We start from the raw sequence: 19315 nt of genomic DNA, 5'->3' as shown, positions 1-19315 counted from the left end.
AAGTTAATCTTAATAAAACTGTAGCCAAGAAAATGAAAATAAAAGAATACAATGCTAACTAAAAAAAAAAATTTCCAGCAAGTAGTATAAGAAACAAAAAAAAAAAAACATAAGAAACTAAATATGATGTATCATATAAAATGTTAAAAATAAAATTACAAACATGGTAAAAGAATCTGCCTAGTGCTCTAATTTTAAGTTTTGTAAAAATAGTACTGTGACAGAACATTTAAAATGAAAACTAACCAAGATATAAACATCCTAAAAATACAAATACAATTTCTGGATTGTGTTTGGTTTCTACGAAGATCTGATTATTTGAAACTACGAAGAACAACTCGTTTCAAATGATGTGCATTCTTCGTTGTGAAGCCCGTACATTTACTGTAATCTCAAACAGTAAAATCATCAAAGCAAAAGTAACACTTGCATACTTTTAAGAATGCTTGACTACAGGCTAAAACTTGAAATCTTTTTTACCTTTTACACGTTCGATCCCAGAAAAAAACTCAGCAAGAATCTAAAAGTGTACGCATAAAACCCAAAATGTGCCTACAAAACTTTGTATTTTTGAAGATGGCTTAAATTAAATCAATAATATATGTAAAATTTATATTTATTAATGTATTTTTATTACTTTAATAAGTGGTATTTTATTCGTTTTGAAAAATGAAAGACCAATTTATATTTTGATACTTGCAGAAATTAAGTGCACATTTACATGTGAGTTTGCAATTTCGAATTTATCGTTCGCATTTAGCATTTATGTAAAATATTATAAATATTTTTTACGAATCATTCATAAATAAATATTTGTTTATAGAAAAGTAGATTTTTTTGACGTGACAACGTCTAATAAATCGACGAACGCCTGCTGCACGCACGAAAGTGTCCCCTTACACATATGGTCCCGTTACGATGTGTCCCGTTACGCTCATTGTACGCTTGCCCCGCATCTATCTCTCTTCCATTCGATTGGAACAACCATCGATTTGACTTTTTCGAGGCACATTAAACTTGATGAATTAAATTGTATATTTCATTTCACTCCTTCTTTGTATCCATACAAAATAATGATAATTCAATAAAAATGATTCAATTTTATTCATATAAGTATGCAATAATTTCATCAATGTTTTGTTATGACGTTGTCACGTTGAACTATCGTCCGTAAACAGACTTTACAGACAACCAATTAATTTTTTCATATTGATTTATGAATGACATCCTAAAACTAAAGGTCTTTGACGACGAAGTTCGCGTACTTTTAATTCGAAATTGTGGTACGCGCCGTGGACAGTGGACGTGTTTCCTCAGTTGCACGGACAGCTCCGACGCGGGAGCGCGAGAGCAACTGAGGCCCTCTTCCTCTTTACGGCTCTGTTAGGGTTGGGCGGTGCTAAAAGCCTCCTTCCCGGCGGGCGACAGCCGAGCCGGGTGACCTGCGGGCGGAGAGACGAACCTTCGACCTCACGTAAATTCTTCGAGCGGTGCCCCAGGGGAGGAGGAGGGGGCAGGAACGCATCGTCCTGCGGCCAATGTCGAGTGCCTCGCCGGCGCTACTTACTGCTCCCGGGCCGCTCGTTCGACCTAATTGCTCTTCCCCCTCTCCCCTCCCCCACACACCTTTCTTTACGGCCACCAATCATGGCCTTTTCGGCCCGTCGACGTACTGCCGTGCTTGGCCGAGATCACTCTCTTCCTCCGTCGTGGCACGGCGGGATGAAAATGGCCCGAGCGGAAATTTCATCCGAGGGGAATGAGTGCTTTAATGGCCGTGATACTTCCAGCCGCGTGGAAATATAAAAGCTAGCTGCACCAACGATGGAATGAACGAAAAAAAAAAAAGGTAGCCCGAATAGTGCCAAAGGGAATTAAATTTACAGCCTAATACGCTAGTGATATGTAGTCGGTCTGAAGCTATTCGACGACGTGCTTATTCGACGTTGAAGATCCACACTGCAACTGATGGACGACGCGGCAAACTTGAAGAAACATCTAACGGAAAGACGCATGTTATTTAAGATGAATCCGATGGAAGATTCCCCCGACGGACGACACATCTGGTAGAAGACGCGTCTGATGGAAGATATGTAGGCTACATCTTATAGATGACTCATCTGATGGAAGACGCATCTGATGGAAAATACTTTTGATCGTAAATGCCACTGATGGATTACTCAGCTGATGGAAGACGCATCTTTTGGAAAACACTTTTGATAGTAAATGCCACTGATGTATTAATCATTTGATGGACGATCCATCTGATCAAGCATTTGATGGCAAATGCCACTGTTGGATTATACTCAGTATTATATCGAAAAAAAATTTAATATATGGAAAATAACCATAACTATATGTTGTAAAAAGTTACAATATATTACTTGTAGTATTGAAAACTATTTCTTGGCAACTGATTTCCAAAGGATTTTTTTTTAAAAAGTACAGAAAATGTTTTTCTCTGTAGTAGCGTTTTCTCTCCCAGAATGACTTTAGGTGAGAGCTGGACCCGTCTTTCTCACGGGAACGTCTCGCTCTCAGGCTCTCGCGTCTGTGTGGAAGGTGGGCAGTCTCCTCAACTACGTGCATCAAAAAATTTGTATTTTTTGAAGGTGATTAAAATTAATTCCCTATTTATATACAGTAAACAATTACGAGCGTTTTTATCACTTCAATAAGTGATATTTTGCCTATTTGTTTTGAAAAATCAGATACCAATTTATTATTCAATACTCGCATAAATTAAGAGCATTTACTGGTGATTTTGCAATTTTTAATTAATCTTTGACTTGTAGCATTTGTCGTAAAATACCTTAAATTTTTCTTGAGTATCACTCATAAATAAATAATATATATATTTTCTGGAAACTCTAAAAATTTGTTTTCTAGGTTTTATAGAAAAATATTTTTTTTATTGATTAAAGATTAATATCCTAAAACTAAAGAGTCTTACGACAAAAGCCGCAAACGTTTAATTCAAAATTGTTTTCATAACGATTACACGCTTTTTATCCACGCTAGTTTTAAAATTAATGTATAATTGCCTTTAGTTTCCCGAAACAACTAATTAAAAAGTTATTAATAATATGAAACCATTGTTATAAAATCAACTATATTTGTATATTGAGTTTAGTGCAAATAATTAGAGATAACAGAACTTATATAAGTATATAATAATTACGATATTTCCCCTTTATGAGCAGTCACAGCTAGTATCAAGACGTATAGTATTCTCACAATTATATCTGGAAATGCACACCACGCACATACATTTCTATTCTTCACTTTTTTACATTAAGAGATATGAAATCAAGCACTAAAAATTGTTAAGTGACCCACCTGGCCAGTAAATAAAATGTTGATATTTCTAACCCATTTTCTTTATTAAAGTAGAAGACTGCTTGCTCACTATATTAACTGAGGAACGGCATTTCCTCATGGCAGTTTCAACTCAACCGATTATAAATAAATAAAGTTACTTTTAATGGCCAAAATAACTGCCATAATTTTGCACAAATTACTTCCCAGACTGGTACATTTAACAAAGAGATTGAAATTCTAGGCGAGTTCGTTAAACGCAAAATCATAGACCGTGGAAGGTTTTCATGAAAAAAAAAACAACAGAGTTCCATTAGTATGAACAATATTCCATCCGTTTGAAGTTACCGTAACTCGTTAGATAAGTAGGCACAAAAAAAACATTTTTTAAAGGTGTTTATTTAATAACACCAACTAATAGCTAAGGGGGTAAGAAAAATGGGGTTGAAGGATAAAAATAATTTTTATAACCCCATTTTTTTGATTATAATCATAACAGTTCACTGTTATCGTAAACATTTTTCCTCCAAATTAACTTGTATCACGCAGTGACATTACGCAGCAACGGTGATGATGTAGGTCTCAAAACTTAAAGGATTTCACATCCTTGGGAAACTGGCCAGGGTTATATTCTCTCTTCCCCCCCTCCCCTTCTCCATTTTACTTCATCACAGAGTACAATAAAGAGGACGGTAATTTCCCCCCAAATGTCCGTGGCATGAAAGCGGATGATACGGGTCCGGCCGTTGTTACACGTTCGAAATTAACTATCACCCCTCTCTAAGCAACCCGAAATACCCTCCATCGTCCGACTTCCTCCTTGGCGGGGTGCAACAAAGCCAATATCTCGTGGCTTCCTCTCTCTCCCTCCCCTCCCTCGTGCAACCCATTTCCTCGCCAGCCCACGGCCAGAGATGGGGATCTTCCCTGGGCAATTGAGTTTACACGCGCCTCGAGTCTCCACCAGGCGTCTCGGGAATACCTTTCTTTCCTCTGCATCTGCAGCTCTTTCAGTCAATGTTGACAGCGAGATAATGTGAGGCGAACAAACGAACAAAAACGACACACGATAACAAGAACGTTTTGGGGTGGGAGTAAGAGAGAAAAAAAAAATTCGGGCATGGGCCCGCGGAAAAGAAACCAAACCAGATTTTCCTGCCTGGAGACTTTGGGATTTTAAACGGCGGAGGCTCGAAATCTGGCGATGGTCGTGACCAAAAAGGGCCCTCCGTAATTTGAGTTCCGGTGACCTTGAACTAAGCCATTTCCTTCGCGTTGATGTGGAGATATTCCTTCAATATTACTTACATAGTCTTGCGCACTTCCGAAAAAATACTTAAACAAGTACTAAAAAAAATTATAGTTCACTGAAATAAATAGAATTTTTTTAACATTAAAACCTGGAGTTTTCTTTCGCATTAGCACGCGATGTAGCTTAAGAGGGATTAGGCTCTGCCATCTTGAATTTTTACATATTTTTGCTATGATTATAATTTTGAAATATACCTATATTCCAATGTTTTGGGACATCAAGGCATGAATCATATCTTCCAAACCTTCCATACCTTGTTGAAATACATATTTAATAACGGCTCAAGTCTGTGAGTGCCGCGGGCGACCACCACTGTCATGATAAATCACACCAGTTTCACAAGTGTTGACTTCAACAAGTAGCCAAAACTAAGTCCTATGCCATGTCAAACAAAAAAAAAAAGAAAAGAAAAACAGCACGGAAACTTTATTGCCAGCGGTATCAAAATATTTGAAATTGCAAGAGACGAGGCCTATTCCTCCTTAAAGATTCTTTTTTTTTCTTCTCTCCCGCCCCGCCTCTTCCAAGGAAGCACGCAGTCGAGATGACTGCAGGACGGAGGGAACACGGCAGTCCCGGAGGACAGAGCCGCGGGTCGTGTCCAATCACGGAGGAGACAAGCTGCCTCGTCAGACGTCTCGCGCGCCGGAGGGAGCCACCCGGGGACTTGTCGGCTAACGAGATATGCTAATAGCTCGACCCCTCCCCTCTCCCGCGACGCCCCTCCATCGGCCAGCAGGAGTTTCTTGGAGCTTTCCTCGAGACGTCGAGGTCCGCGTTCCGACGTCTCAAGCCGTGACGGTCACGCACACCTAAACGATCCTTGACTTTATGTAGGCTTTTGGTCACACGCCATTGCTATGCGAATGCATGTCTGTAGAAGAAAACTACAAAAAACACAAATGACAAAAACACAAATTAAGCAAAAAATTGCTGTTGTCAGGATATAAACACCACACAATACTCCACAACAGGAATATGGTCAACAAACAAAGAAAAGCAAAGAATAATGGACTAACAAAACGAAAAAAAAACCCACAAATGATGACAGCACAAAAATACCGAACCCAAAAAATCAAGTCATGCACTCCCATTGCACAAATCTTTCAAAGATAATAAACGATCCTTGTCATTGGATCACGTGTTATTTGAATTATCGTTATACAATAACTGGGGTACTGTTGTAACTTATAAACACAACTTAGAATCATACAATACTGTATGTTTTTGTTCTGGATTCTTGTTCCATATGTCATGTTTGTTTCTAAGTAACAATGTTTATAAATTGTGATGTTCTAAGGTGTGAATGTTCTAAGAAATAAGCCGTGTTTCTAAGTTATAATCGTCCTAAGGTTTATGGCAGTCCAAAGTTATGTGAATTTTTTTGTTGAGAATTTTAATTAAGTTGTGACTATTCTAATTTGTGACTTTTCAAGTTATGTGTGGCATCTCCTAAAACTGACACATTCAAAACAGCTGAACAAATCATATGCGACTCGGAGAGAGGGTGAACTATGACAGCAGCAGATTAACATTTGACGTCGACTTGATTATACAACTTTTGAGGAGTTCAACATGTAGCTACGAACTGCTTGGCATTCATAGCAATTACACTTGGCTTTGACAGTTTTCATGGAGTGACGAATGACTAGAATTGTAATATAACCGAGATAAAACATGTAGTTATTTCGATTAATATCCACGTGATTATGTTTCATTTTAAAATTATGAAAAAAATTTAAAAAAAGGAATGATAATACCTCCATGTAAGTAAAACTGTAGGAAATTTGGTTAGGCATATAGAGGAGGCTTACATGTTTTGAGATGCTATTTTTTATGGGCAGAGACGTTACCGTGTACTGTCAGATTAACTGTATCTCTGTTATGCAGTATGAATCGTCGGCAAGATACTCGACCAACCAAAAGAGTACCCGTAACGTGAAAAGAAAAAAAAACAGTGAAAATGCATAAAAGCAGAGAGAACACCATGACGCGTGCACGGAAAGCGTAGCGCAGGAAACTTCAGACGTGGCGTGCACGCGCGCCCGCAACGTCCACCCGCGAGAGGGACACACGTGGACACACGTGGACACACGTGGACACACGTGGACACACGTGGACACACGTGGACACACGACGTCGCAGTGTCTGCCGGGCAAGACCACGCGACCCGGGGGACATGCGGACCACGGCCTTCCACGCAAGCAGTGAAACTCGGGAAGCCTTCGTTTCACAGACGAGAGAGCCACACCCGAAGTTCCCCTTAAGGTTTCTTAGCAAATAACTTTATTAATATGTGGCTATCCAGGGCTAGGAAACCGTTCACATGATTTCACAGTATCTTTAATGTAGCTATCCTAACCAAATCAACCGTCAACAATGTTTTAAAGTATTTATAATGTAGCTAACCTAACCTAATTTACCATTAGTTATCATGAGCTGTCCAAAATAAATTTAAAAACCACGAAGATGCACGATCAGGCGTTTGGCTTTCCCGTCTGTGAAAAGAAGGCTTCCCAACGTGAACCTCGCGGGAGTTAAAGAGCGATAGCACGCGATACACAGAAACAAATTTTTTCTGTGCTGTTACAGAAAAAGATTCCTTTGGAAACCATTTGCCGAGAAACAGATTGCAATGCTACAAGTGAAATATTATAACTTTGTACAACTCATGGCCTTGGTTATTGTTCCGTAAGTGAAATATCTTTTTTTTTTTTTTTTTTTTTTTTAGAGATATTACTGAGTATTTCTTACGAGGATTGGTGCATAGTTTTATAATTTTATTGATGTTTCATTCAAGCGTAATGTTTTTAAACCACGGAAAATATATTCGAATATTCAATAATTGGAATTTATTTTGTTTAACCGTGCTCAGTTAACACTGCAAAGCTATTCAGGGAACGGTTTGCAATCAACTTCAACTACTGGGACAACACAACAACATAAATGCGTGGTTAAGATTCCGAATTCCTGCGAACAATATTTTTTAGTGATACGGTTGTTTTAATGTAAATGTACCAATTTGCAAAAAACCTTTAATTTTACATGAATATTTTTCTTCCATTTACAAAAAAAAATGGTTGTCTGTAAAGTCGGTTTACGGACTATAGTTTAACGTGACAACGTCGTAACAAAACATTGATGAAATGATTGCATACTTTTATGAATAAAATTGAATCATTTTTATTTTAATAATAAAAGAATAAATACTAGAAATTATAGTCGTAATCAGATTTTTAAAATGTAAGAATAATTAACCTTTATTGCCGAAATTGTTGTAATAAGCTATGAAAACCACATTTTTTCACTTCACTTTATAAACAGTCGACGAAACAGTTCAAGTGTAGATGACTTGTAATTAATTTTAAAAACTGGCGTTTAGCTATAAAGTTAAATATAATTATGAACAAGTTTTCATATGAATAAACTGTAATCAAATATCTATCATCAATTATATGAATCACCATAATTTTTTAGTCAATTGTAACATAACCTATTATTACTGCACTCGCCGACAGATGATACTTTTTGTAATAATAATAGAATAAATACTTGAAATTATACTAGTAATCACATTTTTAAAATGCAAGAATAATTAACCTTTATTGCCGAAATTGTTGTTGTAATAAGCAATGAAAACCACATTAAATTTTTTGTTTAAATATAACTATGAACAAGTTTTCATATAAATAAAATGTAATCAAATATCTAACATAACTTATTATTACTGAACTCGCCGACGTATACTACTTTGTTTAATAATAAAAGAATAAATACTTGAAATTATACTAGTAATCAGATTTTTAAAATGCAAGGATAATTAACCTATATTGCCGAAATTGTTGTTGTAATAAGCAATGAAAACCACAGATTAAAATTCGTTGAGTATATTTTAAGTTTTTATGTCTTCCAGTGCTCAAAATGATATGCAATTGTGGCCCCGGGCACGAAATTTTATTTATAATAGGCTACATTAATAATAACGCCCATCGCGATAAACAAAGGAAAATATGTATTAACGAGTGCCTAGTTCCGGCGACAGCTAATAGAGAGCACGATTCGTTCGGTTCGCGTCCATCACCGTAGATTGCAGCACCGTAGGGGAATAATATTATTTCGTTTTTATAATACGATTTTATAACAAATACGCATCCCAAATACACCAAACTTATTTATAATGTGTTACAATATTTTTTAAAACATTGTGCAAAAGATCCCGGGTGTAATTTGAATTATTATGTGTAACTGTAAAACACCATTGTTCGTACAAAAACGTATTTGAAAATTCAACATTACTTTTAAATAACCGTACCGATTGTGCTGAAAATCGGTAGACGATCGTGAAATTATATAATATTAATAATTCAAACGACGAAAACATGATTGAAAAGTCAAATCGATTGTTGTTCCAATCGAGTGGAAGAGAGATACGGCGCATGCGTACAATGAGCGTAACGGGACACATCCGTAGTGGGACAATGTGCGTTACGGGACACTTTTTCGTGCGTGCAGCCGGCGTTCATCGATTTATTAGACGTTGTCACGTCAAAAAAATATTAGTGTACATACACCGCTACAGCCAACGCTGAAATGCGTTCGTCCACATGCCCTGTATGTGTGGCCACAGTTCTGTGAGTGTTTGAAGACAGCCTGTCATTAGTTTACTTGAGGGAGGGGCGGCTATTCCACACCTAATTACTCCCGGAGCTAAAATAAATCTGGAGAAATAACAAAAAATAACCTACTCCATCAGCACTAAACCCTTGAAGTTTGTTCAATTTTTTTAAATGTATTCTAATAATTTACATTTTTTTAGTGCTGGCGCACTGTTTGATTTGTGTTTTACTTTAGTACTCTAAAAATAAAATCAGCTAAAACCATAGTTTTGAGAGTGACTCTTCAAGACGTCAGAAATGCATTAAAATAGCCTTTTAAGGCGCTAATATTTCTAAAAATTTCGGATTCCCCAGTTGGGTATTTGATACCACCCAGAATCCTTCGCTCATCCACCCACTTTCCATTTCGAAAAATAAATTAATATAAAAATCAATATTGAGGTCGCAAGTGCAGCCTGTATAATTCATAAGTTTCTTCTAAAAATACAGCAAATAGCCGATTTTCATCAAAAACTTAGGTTAAATATCTATAGTTTTATTTTGACTTTCAGAATTTTTTAAATTAATTTTAACCTGGCCTAATCTATGGTGATGTATTAGGTATTCCATTTTTATCTCTTAAACGGTTTTGATACCTAGGAGTAATCTAATGAAGTAAGCAGCTTATCTGTTTGTTCACAATACATCTAACCGCCTGTCAACTTTATTCTGCAAGTAAATCTTTATCTAACTGATCCATAACAGTTGGAGTGGAACTTTCACAATTCATTGCGTTAATCCCAAATCGGCAGAGTAGTTATCTGGAAAAAAAACAGTAAAAAAAACTGTGAGAGATTTAACAAATATTTTAGTCACAAAAATCAACATCGGCATTTTTTCCCCGATGTAAATGATATTTGTAAAAAGGGAATTTTCAGTTACCCAAGTGTATCGAAAGCTTAAAATTTTATATAAAATATTTGACCAGCAAATTTCAAACATTAGAACTAGAATTTTCAACGACTGAATAAGTATTGAACCGGTATTTTCATTTTTCTCTTTTGCGTAATATTTTATAATTAATTGCAGAACTTTGACGTCCGAAATAAGCTAAATTCGCCATTTGAGGGGGGAAGGAAATTAAATACGTACAGCTTGTAGGGTTATTTTGGTTTGAAAACTTTGCTTCGTGTTGAATGTTTTACGACATGAAGAACTAAAAAAAAAAAATCGCCACCAAATCGAGCACCACGAAAGAAAGACATTTTGGTGAGTGGGGCTCTTCCCGATAAAATTTCTCCCTCGTATACGCCGGACGTTTAAGCACCTCAGAGCAGGAGCGAAGGCCTGCCGTGTCAGTTTTATATCATCCCCCCCCCCCCTCAACCGCTGGAACCCATGAGAGAATTCCCTCGCCGCACAGGTGTTTTGCATGTGGAACCCCTCCCCCCCCCCCGAACTTCTTTTCCTTTTCCAATCCCCTAGACAATAAATATATGCGTGAGGGCCGCGTAGCCTAGGCCTAGGGGTGGGGGGTGTCTGAGGCGGCATTGTCACCTACGGACGAGGGGGGATGAAATGACATCCGCGATGCATTAATATTCATGGCATGGGGAGGAGGAGGGGGTTTCCTGCACGCTCCTTGGGGCACCAGAGGCCCCCCTTCCCCCTCTCCCCCCCCCCCGGGGATTACCAGCTCCGGGGGTTGGTAGAACCCTCACCCCTCCTTCTTCCACCCTTGGCGTGTCGTCAATACCGACGCTGTGATCCCTCACGACAATTGGCTTCCAAAGAACTGATCGCATCGACCAGCGAGGGCGTTTCCTGGCCGGGTGTGGCGAGAGACCTTGCTCACGGGGAAAAAAAAAAACCTTTCCGTTACTTTTACGAAAAAAAAAAAGATCCCTTTTTGGAAACCAGTCTGCCAAGAAATAGTTTGTAATAACACCAGAAAGATAGTTGCAACTTTGTACAACACACATGTCTATGTTTATATTTTCACATTTGATGGTTTTTAGAGATAATACTGATTATTTCTTACGAAAATCGGCGCATAATTTTATATTTTAATTGATGTTTCATTCAAGCTTAAATATGAGCCCACATTTATGTGGGTAGTTCATGATGGAAATATATTCAGGAAAAAGTTTACAAATAACTCCAAACATTATTGAAAGTACTGGGATAACACAAAGCATACATTCCCGGGTTAGGATTCGAACCCAACTGATTACAAATTAGAAGATGATCACAAAATGCTCGCCTGCCTTATTTCACATGTATAAAAATTTAATGGAAAATGAAATATAAGTAAAATAGAAAATAAAAATAAAGATGATGTCTTCATCGCATCATGAAAATCAGAGCCACTTATTAATACAGTGTTATTTTGTTTCAAGTTGGGCATGTTTAGAAATTTTTATAGAACATCAAATAATATCTTATTTTTTTTATTATATAAAAGGAATACTTCCATATCATTATCAAGCCATTTACTTCAATTATTTTTCCTGATTATATTAAAGATATAATCAAGTGAAGAGTTGAAGTTCTTTAAAGAGTTTGAGTTTTTCGTGAATTTTAATTAAAAAGAACTTGAATATTAACATCTATTTTATATAATTTCTAGCTTTATTACTACTATTTCGCTTTAGTAAGAACACAGTTCGGAGTGACTAACACATGAATAAATCGAAGCTAGAGACATTACTACGAAACCTCCAGGGATTACCATCGCAAAGACCGGAGACTGTACAGAGCTGCACTCGCAATAAAAGCGCGGAAGGAGGGGGGGTGGTTTCATAAATCTAAATATTTATCAGTGTGGTGTCTATTTTTTTCCCCCTTCCTTCCTTCCTTCCGCGCAGCAGGGAAACGAGGGTGGGAAGGAAGAGGTGAAGTACAGGGGGTGGGCGGGGGGTGACTGGTATATAAGGGGTGTCGCGAGGGCAGGGTGAAGGATTGTTCGCGACACCACGCCGCATTAGGGACGCCACCCTTTCCCTAACAATGCGGCCGTCCCCCCCCTCCTCCCCACCGACCCGTGTCGAGCGAGGCTTAGCGCCACCCACACACCAGATAAATTGGATCCGGCACGGCTTGGAGCCACTTCCACGCTGACATTACACAGACTCTTCCACGTGTGAGGTCCCCCTCCTCTCGTGTAGATACGCGCATATTTCCACGGTGTATTGCGTTAAAAAAACTTAAATAAAATCGGACAGCGAGTCAATTCACCGAAATGCAAGTAAATACTCCATGAAGTATCAAAATAAAACTAAAATTGTGAAACAAAATATATATATATATATATATATATATTTAAACAAAAAATAAAGCTCTAATAATGAAGACGTAAACCTTTTTATACATAAAATTAAAAAAAAAGTAATTACTTTAGCATTAAGTTTGTATCTTAATATGCCAGCCAAAGGTACAGAAAAATATTGATTTCATTGCTTTTTTTTTCTCTTTAGGATGCTGGTACATTTATGATACTCACAAATTCGTGCTGTTTCATTTTAATTGTTTTGGGTGCTTAGACGTACTTATTAATTATTTTATTATGAAAACTAATGACATGTAATAATAACACTTTTTCATGAAATAGGTACTAATAAGAAACATTTAAGTGGAAAATTTGTTAAACTAAAATGTTATTGATTAAGCAGAACATTATAAATAAAAAATAATATATTATGTTTTATAAACTAACATTGTCAAAAAACAAGGTTACCAAATATTGTCCTTACGTAAAGGATAATCGCAAATATCTAAACAATTTGGGATCAAATGCTGATAATGTAGCTTTATAGTTTCATGTGATTGTAATCGGTGCATGCCCACGCCGAAGATTTGTTTTAGTTTCCAGCTGAAAGAGATAGAATAAGATGAAAGTAGATCTGATACAAATGAAACAAAATAACCTATAATATAAGTGCATGATTTTATAATTAAGATTGATAAGTTTTTTTTAACAAATTTTGAAATATTTTTTCTAAACAATAACTTTTGATAACGTGCCCAGTATTTTTAAAACATTTTTGTGGACATCCGCCATTGCTGATTAATACTGGGTGTTATAGATAAACCTCAAGAACAGACAAGAATAATAAACACACAAACACACAGAAATCAAGCCAATATTAGCCGATGTCAAATATTAAACGTATATATAGCACATATAATTATGTTACATGTACTAAATATAACTGATCTTGCCTTTTTATTCTGTGCTGTCCGTTTTTGAAATTACTCTATGATATACAGTGGAAACCAGCAATGACATACGATATTTCCGCAAAAATATTTTAAATTAATTTTACCCACGGCAAGAATAATTCAAAGAAAATGCCTAATCTGTACTTTTAAGCATTAAAGCTACAAAGAAGAATGGCAGTATTGATATTAATAGCGTTATTGCCTGTTCGCGCCGGTATGGCATTACAAAAGTTCTAACAAAACCATGAAAATGGCTCAAGTTTCTCTGGGGTGAAACGTAAGAGGATTAAAAGTAACTATTCGGAATTGTTCGAATATTTCTGTAGTTTCGCAGTAATTTGATACCAAACGGTAAAATAGTAGACTATTCACTAATCTCAAGTCAAACGTCTGAATAATTCGTGTTCGTAAGTATTCGGATTTTTTTTATGGTTGTGAAAGTTAAAGGTAGGTTAAGGTTGGTTATATAAATAGGAATTCGTGCCTTTTTTTTCTCTCGAGAAGGTAGGTTTTCTCACCTCTAGGTGACCGTATCTAAAATGAAAGGTTGGTTAGTGCTGGGTTAGCGATATCTAAAATACTCAAATATCGTGAAAATTAATCAAATCTTTCAAAATGATGTTTTTTTTTTTTAATTTATACTCCAAAGTTTCACGAGGAAGCGGTGAACTTTGGATGTGTTCAAGGGTCAGTGAATCACAAGACATTTCCAAATGAACTCAATTGTGTAACGGCAAAAAATAAATAAATAAACAAACCGGCGTAACTCGTCTGACGCGGGTCACTCTCCATTCTCGTAGTCACCCTGTGCCAAGGAAACAGCGCTGAAGGGCGATTCACATTCAAGTAAACAATGGGGCTCGTTATGTTAACTTGGCTTTAACTTTACGTCAATTTTTCTCAGTGAAAGTGTTAACTCAAACAACACTGAAGTTAGTATGTCATGTTACGCATGGATGTCTTAATTATTAGTCTACGAAATGCATTTATGTTTTGAAGTTGAAGTCACTCTGATTAGCAATTGGTTAGCAAAACAAACCTTAGCCGCATTAAAAGCTAGAAGTTTGTTTGTAATCTTGAAAGGAATTCGCCAGGAAGGAGCATAAAATGCCTTTATGAAGAGAGTATTGTTAAACGAACATTTTAACAACACATAAATGAGGATACAAGAGTTAAATTTCATTATATCAGTGGAAAAAATAAACAAGTCTTGCTATCTTGACTTAAATTATAAATGCAATAAAGATTGCACAAATTCCCTTCCAAAATTTTTACTTTCAGGATGTTTTGAGTGTTATGGTTGTGGAGATCTGTATAAAGATAAAAAAAAAATCGTAATTGAAAATTTTGTGTTTGTGCGCTCAGAAGACATTTTGGCACAAGTTACGATGTTTGGTTCGAAAATGCACATAGTACATGTAAAAAAAAAAGTTAAATTTATATAATTATATTCTGCATGCTCAATTTCATAAACTACCCTCCTCTTTCACTTATTTACATTTTTTTTTCGCGACTGTATTTCGTGAGCCATTGTTTTGAGTTTCGTTTCGTAGTTTGAATCGTTTCATTGATTATGATTAAACCATCAATGTCCATATACAGACGAGATTTGACATGGATATTCCATCTTCAGTAGACGTCGGTAATAAAAAAAACTAAAACAAAATACGAAAAACAAAAGAAAAATATCGTGCAATTGCTCATATTGGCTGTCACTTAGTTTTTACCTTTATGTTACATTGAACTTGGATCGACCACCCTATCACGATAACTCGGATAACTTTACGTAAAAACGCGCCGCGGTAATCTTGCAGTGGTCATATCACTTGCTCCTCTGCCGAGGAAATCCGTGTTCGATTCCAGGCAGGCACTACCCCTTAATTCTTCGCCAGAGGGAGAACGTGACAGAAGAGTTGCCATGAGCTGGCGGTTTTTTTTCGGAACTTCTAGCAATTTCCCCCCCCCCCCCCCCCCCCAAATTCATTTCCCGTCAATCGTCCATTCTCATAGACTCTAATGACTAGGGACGGGAAAAATTCGCGGGTTCAATGACCTGCAGGATGAACTCCATAGTTATACCTACATTCGGTCAAATGCCACCCACTCATTGGATGGTCTCTTGTGAGACGTCCGAACGTAGCAGCCTGTGATTCGATAAAGCTTTGGTCGGGTGTTTCTCATTGGCCCAGTCACCCAGGTGAGTTGTGAGCCAATAGCAGAGGCAGCACTGCGGTATAACTATTTGTATTTTAGCCTATCGCGAAATGAATTCGCGAAATTTTCCGGTCTCTACTAATGACTTATGATGTCCACGAGACGTTAAGTTATAACTAACACAATAATTACGTCACAAACATTAAGGCCCCCGCCTGCCCAGGCAGACACACGGTGTGCAGAGCATCAGAAAAAAAATTCCACGCGATTTGAAAACTGTTTAAGATATCCGAGTTTTTACGTCTGTTTACAAAAATCATTTGAGAAAACGCTGAGGGTGGATTAGTAGTTCTGTTTCCGGATTTCGTTACAAAACTGTATTTTTTTTTGAAGTGTGTTAACGGTTCAGACATTTTTTTCCCCGAATCATTTTTGGGCATGAAACATTCGTTAGATATTCTTGAAAGCACTCTATCGAGTGTAATGCACGTTCATAGAGTGCTTTCAAGAATATGTAACGGTTTTTTTCATTCGTAAAAATGATTCTGAAAAAAAAACCCGTTAAAACCATTAACACACTGAAATTTTTTTTAAATTACCAAATCCGGAAACAAAACTTCTAATCCTACCTGAGCGTGTTTTTAAATGCTCCGATGTGAATCGGCCTTAAGTGTCTGTGGCAGAAGGGGAAGTAGTTAGGGAAAGAGAGGGGGGAAATGAGATTGCGAGCGAAGGGCAAAGGTACAGGCCGCGCAGGCGCCTCGTAGCGCCGCAGCTCTGGAGGGATTAAGAGATCAAAGCGTAGCGCCGGCCGGTTTATTAAAAACTTTCCGACCCGCCATCTAGATTGGGGGGTGGGGGGGTGGGGGGTGGAGAGAGGTTGGGCTGAAGAAGACGGCCAACGAAGGGAGGATTACCAGGCGCGCGATCTCCCCAGCTCGTTACAAGCAAGCACGCGCGTCATATATTTACCGGAGTGTCGCCGGGATTGGACGGCTCAGTGGTCATGTGATCCTCAGCGAAACGGTCATCAGGCCCGGCGAGGCTTGTAACCTTACTGCAACTCTCGGGAAGGTCGTAGGAAATAAGATTTTTTTTTCTCGATGTTATTAGCCGAGTATCACCCCCTTCTCCTTCACCAAACACCAAATGAATTACAACGACACCTTAACTTTAATGAAAAAATGGAAGGCCATGCCTTTATGAAATCCTAGATCTTGGCCACATTTCCTAATATTTAAGGCCTGGCTTGGACCTCGAGCTCTATGATCGCGGAGTCGCTAAGGGCGACATTTACTCGCGCATCACAACGCCTCTTTGCCTCTACGCGCCAGACACAGAACTGGCGCGCAGTCTTCTCGTCGGCAAGGCGCCTGTACGGGACTTTTAGCGATGACCCTACAATTTCATACAGGCACATTTAAGATAGAGACTCCTCACACTACCCTACACCATTTGCAACACTGCGTGTAGAATTTTTCGTACTTAAAAACGTCCTTAAAAAAACACCCGTTTTCAACCTTTTAGACTGTCTAAAAATTACACGTTATAGACTAAACCGTGCAATCAAACTTGTATAGATAAGCGCAACGACTCTTAAATGCTATTCTTAATCAACATCGTCGATAAGTCTTGATAGATTTGTAAATGGCGCGTTTACACCTGAAAATCTGTACACCTAACCCGGCGGCCACCTTAAGAATGGTCAATAATATTAAAGTCAGAGCCAAAAGTGTATTGGTCCAAATTTAGCGATGTTTGTTTAGTTTTATTTGTTGTTTGTATTTTTTAATATATGAACTGATTAGTGAGACACTTGCTTAATCCAATGAACTAAGGAAAAAAATAAATAAATTGTTTCTTTAATAATTTGCAATTGTCTTAGTTTTGAGATTTAGGTTTGTTTTTCCATAACGCAATTTGCCGGTTCTTAAAGTATTTTCATATCACTTTTAACTGAAGCTTCCTCTACAGCAACGCTCACTAACTATTAAAGTAAATTATTTAAGTGTGGCATGTTTGACTACCGAAAATTTCATCGTAACTGACACTGTCATTAGTAGGCCTAATTATACGCCCAGAATTTTCATCATGTCATATTTTTACCTCGGAGTCTGTCTTAAACCTGTTCGTTTCCTATCGAACCATAACAGTTCAAATTAATTAAATTTTCTTTCTAAAATATTTAGCAAGAGGGTATAAAAATGTAAGTTTAAATGTTTTAAGCCAGACAAAGTTTTAAGTCTAGACACAATTTTTGTACCTTTGGCTGTTGTATAAAACACAATGAAAAACACGGTATCATTGAAAGCGCAGTTTCTTTTATTCTCATGTAAAGTTAGTGTCGTGGTACAAATATCAGAATACACTGAATTTTTTTTTTGGTTATTTTAAAGTAAAATCCTTGGGAACTCTGTTAACCAATGGTATTGAGCTTTGTAAAATTAAATAGTATGATAAAAAGCTCTGCCTAGTAGTTTTACAAGTGATATCGTTGGAAACTGAGTTTCCAAGGGCTTTCCTTGTGAAAGTACGAAAAATATTTTTACGGTGTATATTTCTGTATTTTTTTTTTTTCGTTAGCTGGTATTTTTTAAATCGATTAGTCATCAACACGTTCGATCGCAAGTGAAAAATAGCTTTACTTTTAATAATTCACTTCCGAGCAGAACCAATTTCGTGATTGACTCCATACGTGAAGGGGGCCGGCGTTTTATTTTCTTTTGGTTTTTTCCTGTCCGACACTCCCAGACTTCTAGCTCGCTATTTTTTTTTCCCCTTCTTCCATCATCTTTCAGTGACGCCTTCGCTTCGCGAGTTGTGTTGGACGGACGGCAAAGACGAGTTTTGAAAGGAAAACATTTTCCTTCCCCGCGTCGCCGGGCCGGGGGGAAAAAACCGGTGGCCGCACAAAAGTCAAGTGTGCGGCGGGAGAAAATTTTCTTTTTCCTCCTTTCCTCTTCGTCCGTTGAAACATTTTCCACCCGCGGCGACGGGCGGCTGTTCGGGTCATCGGGTTCGAGGGAAAAGTCTTGGAAAGTTTCCAGCGGCTGTGCGGGGCTCTTTAATTGTTCCAGCGTCGAAAGTAACTTCGCGATTTCCTCTCAGCGGCCGGCAGAATCAGCAACGCCTGCGCAAATAACTAGTATTTTTTAATGCGAAACGAATATCAAATCGAATATTTAAAAAAAAATGTTATGAAAGTAAAATTGAATCTCGAATATTGTTCTCGGTGAAGAAGTAGGTACTTAACTAGTTTTGTAAAATACAGGATTGAAGCAAAAAAAAAAAAAAAAAGAATCGTTGAACGTTAGTATAAGTGAAAATGGCTTTTAAAAAAAATACCAATATTTTTTTAAAAGTCATTTTCACTTTTATCGGAGCTGCTTCATTTAATAGTTAAAAATTTTGGTCTGCTACTCAAATGATTCAATATTGGAAATATAGTGATGGCGGTTACAGAAACTACGTGTGATTCGCGTCCGGAAATGTACTTGTAAACAAAATTTGCGTATATTAATGACGCTCGGCATAATTAAAAAAAAAAATCTACCTTAAATTTTGTGTCCGAGTTTCGAATTATCAGTAGGCCTATATTTGGTAACACGAGAACACATGTTGAATTTGCTCGTCAGCGAAGCTAGAAGTTACGCATCACTGGCGAGTTCTGAAATACTCGCTCACGTTACTTCGAATGGGAGACCTAAGATGCACA

This window comes from Bacillus rossius, chromosome 1 (assembly GCF_032445375.1).
Source record: "Bacillus rossius redtenbacheri isolate Brsri chromosome 1, Brsri_v3, whole genome shotgun sequence".
NCBI classification, from domain to species: Eukaryota; Metazoa; Arthropoda; class Insecta; order Phasmatodea; family Bacillidae; genus Bacillus; species Bacillus rossius.
The sequence above is the reverse complement of the archived record's forward strand: the minus strand, read 5'-3'. Positions refer to the sequence as shown.